The sequence below is a fragment of the Eutrema salsugineum genome, unplaced genomic scaffold, assembly GCF_000478725.1.
Source record: "Eutrema salsugineum unplaced genomic scaffold, Eutsalg1_0 scaffold_4, whole genome shotgun sequence".
NCBI lineage: Eukaryota > Viridiplantae > Streptophyta > Magnoliopsida > Brassicales > Brassicaceae > Eutrema > Eutrema salsugineum.
Window position 1 is genome coordinate 6,641,042 of NW_006256686.1, and position 18,099 is coordinate 6,659,140.

An 18,099-nucleotide genomic window follows, 5' to 3' on the forward strand; every position below is an offset into this window, starting at 1 on the left:
AGGTCCATCAGGGACACGCTCATGGTAACCAGAACCAAGACCTACCTCATGTTAACCAGCCACAGCCCCACCCAAACCCACCCATACATCATCAGCCTCCACCAGTCTTTGTTGGTGAGAATGACCGAGCTTATGCACACCAGCATGGAGCACGAATCAGGCCACCTCCTGTCCAAAACAACAACTTTGAGGTGAAGGCATCTTTGATCAATATGGTTCAGAATCAGAAGTTCCATGGCTTACCTATGGAGGATCCCTTGGAGCATCTGGATCAGTTTGACAGAGTTTGTGATCTCACTAAGATCAATGGGGTGTCTGAAGACAGCTTCAAACTGAGAGTGTTCCCATTCAGCCTTGAAGATAAAGCACATCAGTGGGAAAAGAACCTCCCAAGAGGATCCATCCACACATGGGAGCATTGCAAGATTGCCTTTCTATCCAAGTTCTTCTCAAGCTCAAGGACTGCAAAGCTAAGGAACCAGATTTACAGCTTCACTCGATATTCTAATGAGACCTTTGGAGAAGCTTTCGACAGGTTTAGAAGCTACACAAACAAGTGTCCACATCATGGCTTTTCAGAAGCCTCTCTCCTTAGCACTTTGTATAGAGGAGCTGTTCCTAAGATCAGGATTCAGTTGGACACAGCATCAACTGGAAATTTCTTGGCAAAAGAAATCAATGCAACTATGGAACTTGTTGAGAACTTAGCCATGAGCCAAGACACTTATGGGGAAGATTATGATAGAAGCTATAGAGGAGAAGATTCTGGTAGACACCAAGAGCTGGAAGAGAAGATCAAAGTGCTGAATATCAAGCTTGACAAAGCCCTAGCTGCCACTCAAAAGCCTATAAACTATGTGAGTGAGGAAAAGAGATGCTTCACAAATACAAATGAAGAGGGTCTCACTCAAGAGGAGTTGCACTTCATTGGGAAAAAAAACAAGTTCAATGGTTACAACAACTTCAACAAACACCAGAACTTGTCCTATAGGAGCAACAATGTGGCCAACCCCCAACCCCCAAGACCAAATACACCCTCCTCAAAGCTTTGTTCAACAGAATCAGTACCAAGGTAACTCCCAAGGTCAACAGGGTTTTCAGCAACCAGCGATTCAGAATCAAGGGAATAGCTTCAATAACCAACTCAGCTTCCAGCAACAAAGGCCACCACCTCCTGGTTTTGCCCCACCACCTGTTCAACAAAGTCTTGATTTCAATGTTGTTCTCAAACAGCTCTTACTGGGACAACAAAAGATGGCATCTAACCTGGAGACACTGGGCGCTGAACTAAAGGCTATTAAAAAGAACAAGGGCATCTGCACTTCTGAACCACAAGTCTCTCTTCCTGGTAAAGCTCTTCAAAACTCAAAAGATTATTGCAATGCCATCAACTCCAATGGGGACCATTCAGCTGCTGTGCAAGAGATTGAAGACCTCCTTTATGGTCAAGTTTGTACTGAGAATGCACACACTCAAGTGGATGAGGACACCATTATAGATGATTTCATGGGCTTCTTACATGAACTCAATGAGGACATTGAGAGCAAAAGTGTGGGGGCAGCCGGTTCAGTTCTTTCTGTTCAGCAAAGGAATGATTCAGTGTCTATTGAAACAAAGGAGCTGCCAACTGGTCAAGCAAAGCTAACAGATTGTGCCTCCACCTCTGAATCAACTCAGATGAAGCCCACCTCCCTCCCAAAGCTAGGCAACCCAGGGAAGTTCACCATCTCTTGCACTCTTGGCAACTTTAGAGTTGATAATGCTTTGTGTGATTCAGGCTCAAGTGTGAGTATAATGTCTAAAGATATGATGGAGAAGCTAAAGGTCAAGTCTATAACGTCCTACCCCTCTTCTATCACCTTTGGTGATTCCTACTCCAAGAAACCATCTGGATTTTTAGAAGACTATCCACTTCAAATTGGTGAATGCATAATTCCCACTGATTTTGTGATCATGAAGATGAAGAAGACCAAAGAGCTTCCCCTATTGCTTGGAACTGCATTTCTCAACACCACTGGTGCAATGATTGACTTTGATACTCAAAGAGTGGTGCTTACAAAGGTGGATAAGGATGCCTTTTACCCTGTTCAACCACCTTTAGCTGAATTTTGTGGATCAGTTGTTCAAGAGATAGAACCCCCTAAGGTACTTGAGATGAAGTATGTAGGAAGTGCTGGGATTTTAGGTGGATCCCAATCTCTCTCAGCTGTGGAAATGGAAAAAGAACCTCACACCAACTCTGTTTACAATGATGGGGCTGAACAGCCATTGATCAGAGAAGAAGACATCTTGCTCTCATGGTCTCCTACACTTAGTGATCTAAGGATGATTAACACCAAAAGTGATGGCTCAGCATCAGAAGACAAGAGTATTAAACCTGATCTTTCTTCTCAAGACTTTGATCTCACTCCTTGGGTTGATGATGATGGTTCTCTGAAGTATAAGCTGGATTGCAATGGGAAGCCAGGTCTTTTTGCTGAAGTGAGGGCATATCTCACAAGGGCCATCTTTGATAAAGACCCAGATGGTATCCAAGAGCTGGTGGACAAAGGTCTCAAGGTGGGATCTCAAGGACAAGGGTCTAATGGTTCCCAAAGGCAGCAAACCAACTCAGCTTTCTTGCTCAGGACCATTGAAGTGCTGAAGAGCATCAGTGCTCAACCTCACCCCAGCTAAAAACAGTTTTTTCAAAGTCAAACTTAGTGACTTTAAACAAAGTGCTCTTGGGAGACACCCCAAGCTTATCCTTGTATATAATCTTTTTATTCTTTTCTCTCATTTCTTTTTATGTTTTAGGATCTTTTGATGGGTTTTGTGAGTTGGTCTCAGGTTCTAGGTGATTTTTGGAGGACATAGCTCAGTGATGGGTGGAATGGAGCATGTGAAAGGGCTTAGAGAAGTGTCTAAGGTTTGAAAATCTTGGAGGGCGCCTGAGTGCTACCTAGATGTGCGGCTTGGTGCAAGAAGAGTCCAGGTCGCAGCCCAACTCGCAATTTACTCCGGCCTGGGCGTGCTACCTGGTGTAAGAAGACCAAGCCGCACAAAACCATGAAGAGGCCCGAAGTGTTTAAGTCCCAAATACTGCGGCTTGAGAGTGCGGGTCAGAAGAGAGGAAGCTAGGCCGCACGTCCATTCGAATATTACTCCGGGTTGGGCGTGCTGGCTGGGAAAAGAAAAACCAGGCCGCACTAAAAAGAAAAGTGGCCGAGGTGTTTAAGTCCAAAAACCTGCGACCTGGTGCTGCTACCTGTAACCCAAGGAAGCTAACCCGCATGAAGACTCGCAAATTACTCCGAGTTGGGCGTGTGTGCTGGCTGGGAGCAAGGAGACCAGGCCGCACCAAAAAGAAGAAAGGCCGAGGTATCTATGTCCCAAAGTCTGCGAGTTGGTCCAAGACAAGTCCATGCCGCACAAGGGAGTTCAGGTCAAGCCAAACACATCTCCAGTGGTGTCTGGCCTCATCTGGAGCAGATACTAACTCCCCTTTTGCACAAGAACCACACCAGGTATCACTCCAAACACTTATAAATGAGTATTTAGCATTTTTCTTTATCTTTTGCATTTCATGTTTGATTTTTCCTCTTTCTCATGCTTTTATAACACAAGGGACTGTGTTATTTAAGTGTGGGGGAGGGGTTTTGTGTTTACTAATCATGTTTATTCTGCTCTTATTTTTCTTTTCACTTTGATTATCATTTTGCATTCATCTAAGTGCATATCAAAACCAAAAAAAAATGGAAAAATCTGAAAAATTTTCACAAAAAAATGCTCATGTAGTTGCATTCACATTTTATGATTGAGTCTAGTCTGCATTTTCATATAGGTTGCATCATATGCAAATGGGAGTAATGATAGGTTCTTTCCTTGAGAGTACATCACTTTGAGGTTTTGGATTAAATATGCTTGTGAAATGACTTATGTGCTTGCAAGGCTTGAAATGATTTGAATCTGAGAAGCAAGTTTGAATTGAACTCAACTCTAATAAGTGAAAACCTTGAACTTGACTTGAAATTATCTTGTGATGCATTGTTTGAATAAGCTTGTGGATACATATATACATATTTGAGCTAGAATCCTGTTTTTACCATCCTCTTCCTTAGCTCAAATAGCTGAGTCCACATCTGGATCAGTTTTCCTCACCTTGAACCCATCCTTCCTTCAAGCCAAATGTTTGTGTGTGATTGAAAGGCCACCTTGGATCAAACTTAGCAGAAAGTGTTAGGTTTAGAGCGAAAAGGGCAAGTCTCATTGAGTGTTAAGTTCCATCATCAAGGAGCTGAGAGATTTGGTGAGAACTAAGTGTGGGGGAATACTTGTTGGTGAGTGGAAAAAGGAGAGATGAGTGAAATAAAAGGAGAATAGTGAGAACTAGGGGATAGAAAAAGAAAAGAAATCAGTCTTGGAGTTTTGAGTCAAAGAAAGTGAGCTCTAGTGTTTTGAAAAGAAAAAGTCTAGCCTCTAAGTGAAAAGAAAAGAAAAGAAGCCCAAGAGCTCAAATGTTTTAAAAAGAAAGAAAAAGAGGCTAGAAGTTACAAAAGAAAGTGAAAAAGAGCTATGTAAAGTTTGAACTCCAAGACTTGAGTGTGAAAATGAAAAGTGAGTCCCCTAGTGAGAGGAAAATGAGTGTGGAAAGTGAGGTTCTTGAGAGGTTGAGCAAGTGAGAAAGCTTTGAGTAGAGTGTGGGGTGGGATGAGTCCTTGCCCTTGTATGCATAGGTTGCTTTTTACCTTTAGCATTCTGCCAAAGTTTGATCATTCATAGAGAGATCCCCTTGCTGCATTGAACCCACTCAGGCGCTGATGAGATCATTTTAGTCTCATTACCTCACCCTAGCCAAACTTTGCTTGTTTGAACATTGCATCATTTGATCCACTTGGTAAAGAGCTTAATGAATGTCAAAGAGTTGAGGAATAAGAGAACTTGTGGAGATTACTGTTGAGTTGATACATCAGAGAATGGTCTTGCACTGCATATTGAGCATGATCTTGAATTCTCTTAGTGGTCACTTTTCTCTTTCAAAGGAAATTTGAACTCCCAATGCATTCAACCTCTCTCTCATTTGTTCTTTTTGCTTGAGGACAAGCAAAGGATAAGTGTGGGGGAGTTGATATATTCATAAATTGCATCATTTAATGTACATATTTAAGTCCAAATTTTGTCTCATTTGCATACATTTTAGGTCTTTAGGCATTGTTTTAGGACTTAGGAGATGCATTAGGTCCCAATGAGTCTTTGCAAGTTTTGAGTGTTTATCAGGTGTAATTGGAGCCATTTGGAGCTGAAAAGATGAATCCAGGAAGTGGAATGGTGATCAAAGCTTGAAAAATGGTGAAATTGGGTCTTTGGAGGTTATCGGCCATTCTCGCGTACCAGGAAGTTTTTATCGGACATTTTCACGTACCGCGGGTAGACTTTATCGGCCAAAACGCGTACCGGCTATTGAATCTCTCGGCCAAAATCTCCGGGTGCAGACACGTTTCCGAAATCGCCTATCCGGGGAACCTTCCGGTCCGATTCAGCTGTCGAGTGCTTCATCAAAGTTGTAAAGGATTGGATCACGGTTCCATAGCAAGTAGAATCATGGAATTCGGACGCGTGAGAAGAATGTTAAGCTCGTCGGAAGAAACCCCTGTCTCGCTGCTGTTTTGGACCAAGCCGATGAGCTCTGGAGAATGCGAAGGACGGTGCACTTCCAGGCCGATTAAGTTTCCGGGGCCTTCATGAGAATCAGAGAAATTTGAGTCCTTTTTCCAGAACGTCCAAGATCATTCAATTCGGAGCTATGAGGAGGAAGATACGGTCTCCGGAATTGACACATGTCTAGACGCCTCTCTCTGATCGTGTAAATGCACTGCAAAGATGAGCCCTCCAGGAAGCCTTCCACTTCCCAAGAACCGAAGCTTCCTTCACCAAAGTTGGAGATATATGAGTCCTCTGTCTTCTGCAACCGGAATCACTCAATTCGGACAAGTATCTTAGAAGTTACACTCTCCGGAATGCGAAGTGCTCTAAGCTGCTCTGAATGCTGCGAGAAAGCCTTGCGACTTGGGCATGCTACCTGGGAGACGCTGGAACCAAGCCGCATGATCACTCGCAATCTACTCCGACTTGAGCCTACAACCTGAGTGTAATAGAGACCAACCCGCACGGTTTGTATATTCCCCAGAAACCGCTTTGGTCCTGCGAGTTGAAGAAGAAGAAGATTAAGCCGCAGCAAGACTCGCAAAACACTCCTACTTGGGTGTGCGGCTAAGACAAAGCGATTTAAGTCTCACAAGACAAGTTCTTCATCTACTGCAACTTGGGCATGCTACCTGGGAGACACTGTACCAACCCGCAGGATTTCCACTTTACCCACTAAAGCCGGGTCAGGACCCGGTTTGTTCCGGGCTGAGCCGGTTCATTAGCACTTAGTATATATAGCTTTTTGGAGAAAAACCCTAGACATCTTATCTTCTCTCTTAGTTTCTCTCTAGTTTTCTTTCCTTTTTTGTGTAAAAACGTTTTTGATTAAGAGATATCTGAAGGATTTGATCATTCCAAGTCTGTTTCTTATCATCTCATCTTCTTATCTTTGCTTCTAATCATGATTAACATCACCTCTTGCAAAGGAAATGGTGTGTTCATCATGATTAGTGAGTAGTCTTCTTTTTAAACTTCTAGGTGTGTAGATTAGGGTGCTTAGATGTTTGATTTGTGATGTTTAGGGTTTAGATTCTCATTTTATTTCTTTAGTTAGCTGCTCCTAATGCCAGATTTCCTTGGGAAAGTGAAATCTGGGTTCATAGGCATTTCATGCACCAAAAGTGTTTGATGAAATGCCTGAAAGAGCTAACTTAAGGGTTTATGTTTTAAATGCCATGAGAATATTGTTTGAATCATAAATGACATATTAGAACTGTCTCTTAATGCTCATTAGTTCATATTTCACAAATGGGAATTTGGTTTGAAAGTGGATTAGTGTAGAGATTAATGCCTTCATGAGAGGATTAGTCTAGATTAGAGTTCTAAGTTAAAATGTTTGAGATCATGTGATTGCTTGTTATGTCTTTCTGTATAAGATTCAGTGGTCTTGGTTGAGAGATTGTTTGGTCACTTATTAGGCTTGATGCATTATGCTTGTTGATTGCTTGATTATATCTAATAGTTGTTAGACTTGATTAAGTGATTAGCAAAGGGATTATTGTCATGGGAATGAATTAATCTGATTAAGAAGCCTAGACTAAAGAGTAGCAAGTGTTGCATTATGTTTTTAGCATCATGAATCAATATCTAAAGCACCCTAATCAATGATCACATCTAGAGGTTTATCTTTCATCATTTGCTTTATCATCATTTTGTTTGCTTGCTTGTTTAGTAGTTCATTAATCATTGATTGTTTGTTCTTTGTTTATATTTTCACTTGTTACTTGTCACCAAATCTTTCTTGTTTCACTTGACTTAAGAACTTGTCTTATAAACTAGTGCCTAACTACCACACATATGGATTGACACCCCTTATACTACCTTGACAAGGGGATTGATAACCCTTATTAAGGCCTTGAAAACCTCAGTTATCAACAAGGAGATTGTACTCGAGAGTTAATGGTCTCCAAAAGTGGTGCAAGTTGGCAAGATAAGTCAATTCACAAGTTGGTGGAATGTGTGAGGCAGCTAAAGAAGAAAGTCAAGCAGCTCACCGCGCCTTCATCATCTGATAAGAACTTGGCAACCTCAACAGCACCAGTCATACAAGAAGAACTTGGTGGAAGCTCAAATGCAAGGAATCTCGAGTTTCCACCAGGCAAAGAGGATTGGATCGATCCGGCCTCGGTGTTCCAGCCTGAGTCCTCGGAGAGCAGCCCACCAAGAGAGCCCACACCGTCCTGTTCAACATCAAATCCCTCATACTACGTGGGATCAGACCTCAGCGACTGAGGTAAAGACTTCAAAACCCTTGTAAATATGCATTTTGTATATATCATCTTGCATTAGTCTCGTTTTCTTTTTACTTCTCTCACACGCTTTTATAACACAGGGGACTGTGTTATTTAAGTGTGGGGGAGGAGCTTTGTGTCTTCTGATCTTGTTTTCTTTGTTCTTTTTTGACCTTTTGCATTTTGATTCGCATGTAGCTTAGTGCATATGAAAAATCAGAAAAGTTTTGCAAAAAACAAAATGTTCATTCTAGTTGCATTTCACATTTTAGGATTGAGTCTAGTTGCATCATATAGGATTGCATCAATACATGGGAGTAATGATAGGTTTTCCTAGAGGGTACATCACCTTGAGAACTTGAACTGAATATGCTTGTGAATTTTATTATGTGGTTGCAAAGTCTGAAACGATCTGAATCTGAGAAGCAAGTTTGAATTGAACTCAACTCTAATTAAGTGAGAACCTTGAACTTGACTTGAAAATATCTTTTGGTGCATACATACTTGAGCTAGAACCATTGTTTTTACCACCCTTTTTCCTTATCTCAAGTAGATGAATCCGCATCATGGATCAGTTCCCTCACCTTTAACCCATCCTTCTTTCAAGCCAATGTTTGTGTGTGAATTGGAAGGCCACCTTGGATCAAACTTAGCAGAAAATGTTAGGTTTAGAGCGACAAGTGCAGGTCTCATTGAGTGCTGTGTTACGACATCAAGGAACTGAGAGTGTTGGCGAGGAATAAGTGTTGGGGAAAAGACTTGTTGGTGAGTGGAAAAAGGTGAGATGAGTGGAAAATAGAAAGTGGAAATAGCTAGGGGAATGAAAGAAAAGGAATTCGGTATTGGAGTTTTAAGTCAAGGAAGCAAGCTCTGGTGTTGTGAAAAAGAAAACCTAGCCTCTAAATGAAAAGAGAAGTGAAAAGAAGCAAAGGAGCTCAAACGTTTTGAAAAGAAAGAGAAAGAGACTAGGAATTGCAAAAGAAAGTGAAAAAGAGCTAATGAAAGTGTAGACTCCGAGACCTGAGCATGAGAAAAGAAAATGAGTCCCCTAGTTAGGCGATGACGAGAGTAAAAAGAGAGGTTCTTGAGAGTGTGAGCAAGTGAGGAAACTTTGAGTTGAGTGTGGGGTTGGATGAGTCTCTGCCCATATATACATATGTTGCCTTTTACCTTTAGCATTCTGCCGAAGTTTGATCGTTCATAGAGAGATCCCTTTGCCGCATTAAACCTGCTAGAACACTGATGAGATCATTTTAATCTCATAGCCTCTCCCTAGCCAAGCCAGCTTGTTTAAACATTGCATCATTCGATTCACCTGATAAAAGCTTAATGAATGTGAAAGAGTTGAGAGAGAGGAGAACTTGTGGAGATTACTTGTTGAGTATATGTGAGTATGGCTTTGCACTGCATAATTGAGCATGAACTTGAATTCTCATTGTGATCATTTCTTTCTAAAAGGAAATATGAACTCTCGTTGCATCCAACTTCTTTCTCTCATTTGCTCTTTTTGCTTGAGGACAAGCAAATGACAAGTTTGGAGGAGTTGACATGTCTATATTTTGCATCATTTAGGCTGCATTTTAGAGTCCAAATCATGTGTTTTCTCATTCATTCTAGGTCTTTAGGCATCAAATTAGGATTTAGGGTTTGCATTAGGTCCCAAAGAGTTTTGCATGGTTTGGAGTCTGTATCAGGTGCTTTGGAGGCTATTTGGAGCTCAAGAGGTGTGATCAGGAGTTGAAATGGTGAAGAAGAGGGTTAAAAACTGCTTGAAGCAATTTCTCGGCAAAAAACACGTACCGATTGGATCAGTTTATCGGCTGAAAATGACATCGAGTTGTATCTATCGGCTACAAATTATTACCGGGTGAAAATCCTATTGGGTGAAGTTTCACACCAAGATGGGAATTTTTATCGGCTAAAAAGCTTACCGCGGGAAGCATTTCTCGGCTAAAACCTACTTTCACCTGCGCGCATCAAAGATTGCAAATCCGGGGAATCTTCTGGTCCGAATCAGTTAACGGGGTCTTCATCAAAGTTGGAGCTAATGAAGTCAAGATCTCAGAACAGTAAGTAGAGAGATATAGCCACCGGGAGACACACCTGTCTCGCAGGCATTCAAGAGCCGATCTGATGGGTTTCAAAGATTACATGGGACGATGCCTTTCCAGCTCAAATCAGTCTACAAGACCTTCATCAATATTCTAGAACTCTTGAGTACTCTTACCGGAACACCTGAGATCATCCAATTTGGAGCTGTGGTCTGGAAGATATTGTCTCCGGAAGTGACATCGGTCTAAAAGCTGTTTTTCCGGTCTTTCTGATGCATCGCAAAGATGAGCAATCTAGGGAGCCTTCCACTTCGCAAGTTGATATACTCATATTTGTCATGTTTAGGATTGCATTTTTGTCCAAATATTGAGTCTCATGCATACATTTAGGTAGTTTTACATATATTTGTCTTTGTTTTTGTCTTTAGTTAGGAATTGCATTAGGTCCTAGAGAGTTTTGCACTTTTGGAGTGTGTACAGGTCATTTGGGGCTAATTGGGAGCAATTGGGACAAAAGCCATGGAGAGACCATCACCTTATGTGCATCAGACTCGGACAAGTGTTATGGAGCCGACAATTCCTCAAATTTATCACCTGAGAAGGAGGACTTTCACCAGAATCAGCCTCCGTAGTCTTCATACCGAATCAAGAGGGTCAAGTCTAGTTTCCAAATTTTAAGGTTTATAGTGTTAGAGAAATTAGATTGAAGGTTTATTATGTTAGTGAAAATCTCCTGAGGTTTAAAGTGCTACTTTTTTAGTCCATCCAGATTTAAAATGTGATTTTTCCCATAAAATTTTGTGGTGTGCAAAACAAGAAAACAAAACAAAATGGACCCTCCATTTCGTGGACATATCTGTAACTAGTATCAGCAGCACTAGATCGTAAGCTCTGTTACTTAGTCATCAGAGAGAAACCTCTGCTGTCTTGTTGCTTCTTCCTCCTACGAGCATCATTGGCCAGCGATCCGAGATCAATCCGAGTTTTAGATGAAAACGATGGATCTGTGCTCTTCTTTACTGAGCCTTCATCTTCGTTGAGCCCATTATTCATCTTCTCCCGATCATAACTCGTCGGGTTAGTTAGTAATGTACACAGTGCTTATCGATTGTGTAATTTAATGAATGTTTAGTTCGTTGTAACATGGCAAGGAATCACTGAGTTTTTCCATTGTATAATTATTCAATTGTTACAAGAATGTTATAGATTCGTGTAAACTTTGATTTTCTTAAAAGCTCATCAAACAAGGTCAAAATAATCACGCAATTATACAGACAATTTCATAATCGAAGTTATAGAGAATGTAGATTCACACCAAACAAAATAAACAGAAAACAACTCTTAGCAAACGAATGGTATGGAAGCGACCAAAGAGATTTCACATCAACAGAGGAATAACTAGGAACACATTATATAAAGCGAAACAAAAATCGAAAACCTTTGGTCGTACGTTTCTTTCGCTTATTGGTAAGACGAAGAGCCCTTCTGCTGCAAGCAGAACAATGTGTAGACGGCACAACTGAGGAGATTCTGATCTCATGCTGTGGCCATCGAGAGGGCTCCCTCCAGTTGATAGGCTTTTCCAAAGCCATATTGAAGTTGCAGTATCACGCAGCACTCTTGATTTTTTTTGAGGGTGCGCTAAGAGAAGATTGTTTTCTTTTTCGTTTAAAAGGACAAGCCCCGAAACGTAGCCAACGTCTCGTAAGAGGTCTTCTGAGATTATCATCATATTTGTTGGTTCATAACGATGTTCTAGTCCCCACATAAAAAGGTTCCGATATATCTCCATAAGTTTTGTTTTTCTAGTCCCTGAAATAGCATATCAACCGGAGATTAAAAGGGAGAGAGAGGGAGAAAGAGAAAGACAGAGAGAGAAAAAGAGAGAGAGTGTGTGTGTGTGTGTTAAGGTCTAAGTAAGGGAATTGACCTAGCTTTTGTTTAAGCTTGATTTCGGCGGATCCAAACTTTACTTCTTCGCTCTGCTCCGCAACAGAATAAGCAAAGATCGACACTTTGCCAGTATAACCAACATTCTCGAGAGCTAATTTGATATTAGCAGAGATCGAATCAGGACCGAGACCAGTAGGTCCCAGAAGACGCCTGTGTCAGCCGCTGCGAGATTTAACAGAAAAATACGCGTCAGATTGTGTATTGACGGATTAGAAAAAGAAGATTTGAAACATCAAAGAACGATCAAATCTACTAAAAAATCAGATTTCATAACATACCAAAACAAAAAAAAAAACTGATACAATCGATTACATCAAATAACTTAAGCACAAGATAGATCGATCAGATGTAGTATTACCAGACAAACAATTTCGAAGGAGCGATAAAAGACAGAACTTACCGGAGAATTTGCTGTTCAAGGAAGACATGGTTTCGACGGAGGATTCTCTTTAGTAAATTAGGTTTAGATGTGGCTGCGCCTAACCGAGGCTTCTGCATTTTATAGACTCAGTTAGGGTTAAATTTGGGGTCTGCTTTAACGAAAAAATTCAAACAGAAATTTTTTTTTATCAAAATTTATAATATATTAAATATTTTTTAATATATATAATTTTTCTCATCAAATATAAATATTTTTTAGATATCTTATTTTTATTTTTTTTTAATATTATTATGATCATGATTATAAAAACATAATTCTAATTCCGTCATTTTATTAATCGAAAAATAATTATTATTATAAAATTATATTTCTAACTTGTTCATTCTATTGATCCGAAAAATATCATGGTTATAAAACCTGAATTCTAATACATCTGTTCATATTACTATATAATATAAATATTTAATAATTTTGAAATAGTTTTTATCTTAATATTACATGTTTTGAAAACCTTATCCGCATAAAACCACAATTATAAAAAAAAACTTAACCTATCTCATCAAATTATCATATAATATTAATATTTATCAGATTTTATTATGTGAAATTTTATTCTGATTGAATAGGATTAAACAAATATACAATAACATATTCGTTAATCATACGTGTTATTCTAAAAATATTATTTGAATTTCAAAAGTTAAATTAAATCTAACATATATTTAAGAAAATATAAAGTAATTTAAATTAATATATTATTTTAGAATTAAATTTATTTACAAAAAAATAAATAATTTGAATTTTAAATTAAATATAATTTATATTTTAAAAAATCTTTTAGTTATCTAAATTAATATCTAATTTTCAAAATTAAATTTATAAATAAAATATATATATATTTAAAATAAGATTATAAGAAATTAGGATAATTTTAAAACTATTTTTAAATATAATTTTTTTAAAAAACTTTAGAAGTGTTTGGAACATTATTAACTTTGCTACAAGAAATGCGCAAACAAAATGTTGTACGATCATGGGTCGGTTCCAAAAAACCGCCCTTTGGCTGCCTTCTTGAAACAAGTGTTTAAGAAAATAATTTTCACTCTATTGCTGCTTATGTTTTTCGGGGGTGGAACTACTCCACCAATTATGATTACAACAGATTGGGACGTATATGGGTTCTTTGTTCTGATAATGTCTCAGTCACGCCTCTGTGAGTCCTCAAGTCATCATTATTCGGGTTTCACTAATTACTGGAGAAGTGTTTTTATGTTCCTGTGTGTATGCTTCAAACTTCCACAATGATCCGCTTGTGCTCGGGGATGAGCTGCGCCACCATCGCAATCTATTTGATACGCTTACTGTCCCATGGGTGCTTGTGAGAGATTTTAATGAGATTTTGGCTACAACCGAACACTCTCGAGACCAATCAGGGATGCATGGATTTCAGTCTCGTGTTTTGGACACTCAAATAATGGATTTGGCTAGCTCTAGTCCTGAATTCACCTGGTGGAATCACCGTGACGCTGATCCTATTGGAAAGAAGCAGGATCAGGTGTTGGTAAATACTGTCTTCTTGTCAACATTTCCTCAAGCCCATGCTTTGTTTGAGACTAATGGTATTTCTGGTCACACCGGAAGTCTAGTTAAATTATCTGACTCTCCGTCAGCTAAGTGGCACCACTTCCAGTTTTTTAATTACCTGGTTGATCACCCACAGTTCATGGAGGTAGTCTCTCAAGTATGGACAACCACTCCGGCATTGTTCCATTCTCGTTCATCTCTTCACAGATTTCACAAGAAATTTAAATCCCGCAAGCCCCAGCTTAGAGCCTTAAATCGTTAGAGATATGGTGACATCACCTAAAAAACCAAAGATTCTTTCCAGCAGTTATGTGCTTGTCAGAATCAAGCTCTGGAAAATCCCTCTCCTGCCACTTTCGGCACGACAAAAATGGCTGTTGAGGAATGGAATCACTTGGCGAGTGTGGAAGAACAATTCTTCCGGCAAAAGTTCATAACCACTTGGCTTCGGCATGGGGACCATAACATGATGTTCGTTCACCAGACGGTTCAGGCAAGAACTGGAAAAAATGCCATCAAAAGACTTTGCTCTGCTGCTGGTGAGGAAATAACTGACCCGAGGCAGATAAAGGCTGAAGCAGTGAGCCATTTCCAACAGTTTATCAATGCTTCCTCCAACCTGATTCCGACTCTCTCAGCTGCTTCTCTGGAAAGGTTGATCACTTACCGCTGTCCGCCCAGCATGGCTGATACTCTAATCCACCTCCTGTCCCCATATGAAATTCGACACGTTTTATTCTCTATGCCATCTAACAAGACCCCTAGTCCAGATGGGTTTACTGCAGAGTTTTACAAGGGTGCTTGGTCAATCGTGGGGCCTGATTTTATCACTGCAATCCTCTATAACTTCATGCCTCACGGTGTTAATGCAACAGTTCTTGCTCTGAAGGATTATAGGCCAATTGCTTGCTGCAATACCCTATACAAGGTGATCTCTAAATTTCTAGCGAACTGGCTCAAAACTGTTTTACTTGAGGCCAAGGTTCCCAACCAAAGTGCTTTTATAAAAGTTCGTCTACTTCTAGAAACCGTTTTGCTAGCTACAGAGCTGTACCACAAGTCCTCAGTAACCCCTCGATGTGCCTTTAAGCTGGATTTTCCTAAGGCTTTTGATTTGGTTAAATGAGAGTTTATCATCTCCACTCTTCAAGCTATGGAGTTCCCTGAGATATTCATTGGATGGATTCAAACTTGCAATTCGACGGCTGCATTCTTGATATCGGTGAATGGTGAGCTTGAAGGGTTTTTCACAAGCTCTCGTGGTCTTCGACAGGGATGCTCTCTTTCACCCTATTTGTTTGTGATAGCTATCAATGTGCTTTCTCACAAGCTCTCGTGGTCTTTGACAGGGATGCTCTCTTTCACCCTATTTGTTTGTGATAGCTATTAATGTGCTTTCTCATCTTCTAGACAAAGCGGCTGCAGAGGAGAAAATTGGATATCATCCGAGATGTGCAGAGCTGAAAATTACCCATCTCAGCTTTGCGGACGACATGATGGTATTCCTGGATGGAACAGAGAATTCTCTGCATGGTACTCAGTTAGTACTGGATGACTTTGCTCGTGAATCGGGACTCACCATAAATGCTGCGAAATCCTCTCTTTTCATAGCAGGAAGGACATCCAATGCTCTTTTATCTGCTGCAGCAACTTCATATCCCTATTGAAGAACTCCCCATCCCTACCTGGGTCTTCCGTTGCAACAAAGAGCATGTTGAAAGCAGATTAAGAGCCCCTAATAGACAAAATCAAATCACGAATGGTCTCTTGGACGAGTAAGGCTTTATCCTTTGCAGGGAGGCTGCAACTCATTAATTAAGTAATTGCGAGCATTGCCAACTTCTGATGTGCTACATTTTGGCTACCCAAGCGATGTCTCGACACCATCGAAAGCATGTGTGCTGCTTTCCTATGGTCTAGCTAACCAAATAATACAAGGAGGGCTAAAGTTGTGTGGTCTGATTTGATTATTCCAAAGAAAAGAAGGAGGTTCTTGGAATCAGAAAGCTTTGTGACACATCTTAGGTTTTCTCTCTCAAAATTATATGGAGACTGTTTGAAAACTCTAGTTCACTTTGGGTAGCTTGGACGAAGCACTATTTACTAAGGAATGCGTCATTTTGGGATGTGAAAGAGAGCACTCGAGGATCATGGATATAGAAAAAATTTCTCAAACTGCGGCCTCTGGCTACTGATTTCATCAAAGCTGATATAAGAGACGGAAATTCTACCTAGTTCTGGTTCGATGATTAGCTGGGAATGGGCAGACTCATAAACATTTCGGGTGATGTTGGTACTCAGATTTTGTGAATTTCTCGAGATGCTAAGGTTGCTGATGTTGCTCGGGCAGGAGAGTGATCCATCCAACGCTCCCTAGGTCTACATCTCTGGGTCAAGCTCCAACAGATTCATTCGATTTGTCCTCTGACTCCGTCGGCTGGATCGAACGTTTTCCTATGGCATCATGATAACACCTGATTTTGACCATTTTTATAGATCGCTTTTATAGATCGAGAGGGGCACCATCGGCCCTCCTTCTTCAATCTGTTCTTCATTTCTAACCTCTGTCTATTTCAATTCTCTGCAATTCTAAATACTTTTATAATATTGAACTCAGCTATGTCTGAGTAATTTCCCAGTTAGGTTTTTAATGGATTTTCAAAGGGAATTTCATGTCTTGATCATATGCTTTATTCGATTTAGGGTTCATAATCTTCTAGGAGTCCTTCATTCATTCTTGTTTCCTATGATGTTTCTATTGCTAACCGCTTAGAAATTGATCTCAGTAATTGGAGCCACGAGAGTACTGTTGTATCGAATTACCAGACCTAGAAGTGATCGAGCGAAATTGCTATAAAAGACGAAATTGTTATAGAAGACAAGTTTGTATGGCAGAAATGTGACCTGTTCCGCTTGAAAAGCTAATATAAATGGCTCAAACCTGTTGTACCGACGTGATTCGTTCACGTCAACAACTCCAAACATGTTTAGACGTACCCACAACAGTTGGATTAAACCAATCACATTTGAAGAGAACTGTTTTCAGCCTTAACAATCCAGGATACTACACTTTCAATTCTTTTGTAGAACTCCATAAAAATCTATTTCACCCCTCACACAAACTTCATAGTTAGTTGTGGCCCGCTTTGCACCGTGATGGTATGTGTGAAAAACATATCCCCGAGTTCAATACATGGAGGCTGTCATTATTTTTTCCATCGGACCTAGTAGTAACTCATGGAACCATGCTGGAAATTCATCCGGATCGTTCGGGTCCACCTAATAAGAAAAGATCTTGCTTTAATTTCTTGATTTTGCAAAAATATTGTATGCAAAACATGATATTTCTTAATTTATATTTTATACACGTACTTGCGCTTTTAAACATTGGGCATAGTGTTGATCTTTACGATCATTGATTTCAGTTTCAGAAACCCCAGAGATGCATTCTTTAACCTCATCAACAAATGTGCTGAAATAATAACTAATAATTACTTAAGACTGACAGATATATATTAATATATATATATATATATGTATATGTATTCTTCTTCTGGGAAAAAATTACCTCTCGTACGATGATAAATCTTCGCAATTTAGCAGGATATACGTATGTGGACTGTGATAATCTTTTTCATTGGACCACCAAACTTCCTTCAGTTTTCCACTAAGACGTCCGATCGGCGAGAATATGTCAGGTACACCCTCAACTGCATATGTTTGGCCAACTCCTCCATCATCATATCGACGAGTAACTCTTTTGCGTGTTCGTACTTTTGGTGCAAAATAGTACGAAGTGAAGTGCCAAGTCTCTTGCGTCAAGCTTCCCGCCATAATTGAACCTTCCACTTTAACTAGGTTTTTGACTTTACCCTTAAGATGGTTCATGAAACGCTCGAACGGATACATCCACCTGTATTGAATTGGTCCACCGAGCTCTGCTTCGTGAGGGATATGAACAGGAAGATGTTCCATAACATCAAAAAATGATGGCGGGAAGATCTTTTCCAAATTGCACAACAAGATTGGAATATTTGATGCCAGTTGTGCTATTACATCAACTGATAATATTCGTGTACTAAGATTCTGAAAAAAGCACCAATGCCTCCAACAGCTTCATGGACATTTTTGGGCAAGAGTTCAGAAAATGCAAATGGAAATAATCGTTGCATAAACACGTGGCAGTCATGACTTTTCATCCCTGAAAACTTTA

At 39.9% G+C, this 18,099-nt stretch overlaps 1 long non-coding RNA gene and 1 other non-coding gene across 2 annotated transcripts; both read right to left on the bottom strand.

The window, feature by feature from the left end:
• Positions 1-467: 467 nt before the first annotated feature.
• On the bottom strand, positions 468-574 carry LOC112084932. The gene has a single exon (XR_002898585.1). It is a non-coding gene; the product is annotated as a small nucleolar RNA R71 (small nucleolar RNA).
• A 10,648-nt stretch (positions 575-11,222) lies between these two features.
• LOC18013700 lies at positions 11,223-12,410 on the bottom strand. The gene is made up of 3 exons (XR_002898279.1): positions 12,321-12,410; positions 11,898-12,082; positions 11,223-11,779 (listed from the first exon to the last, which is right to left on the bottom strand). It is a non-coding gene; the product is annotated as an uncharacterized LOC18013700 (long non-coding RNA).
• Positions 12,411-18,099: the final 5,689 nt, after the last annotated feature.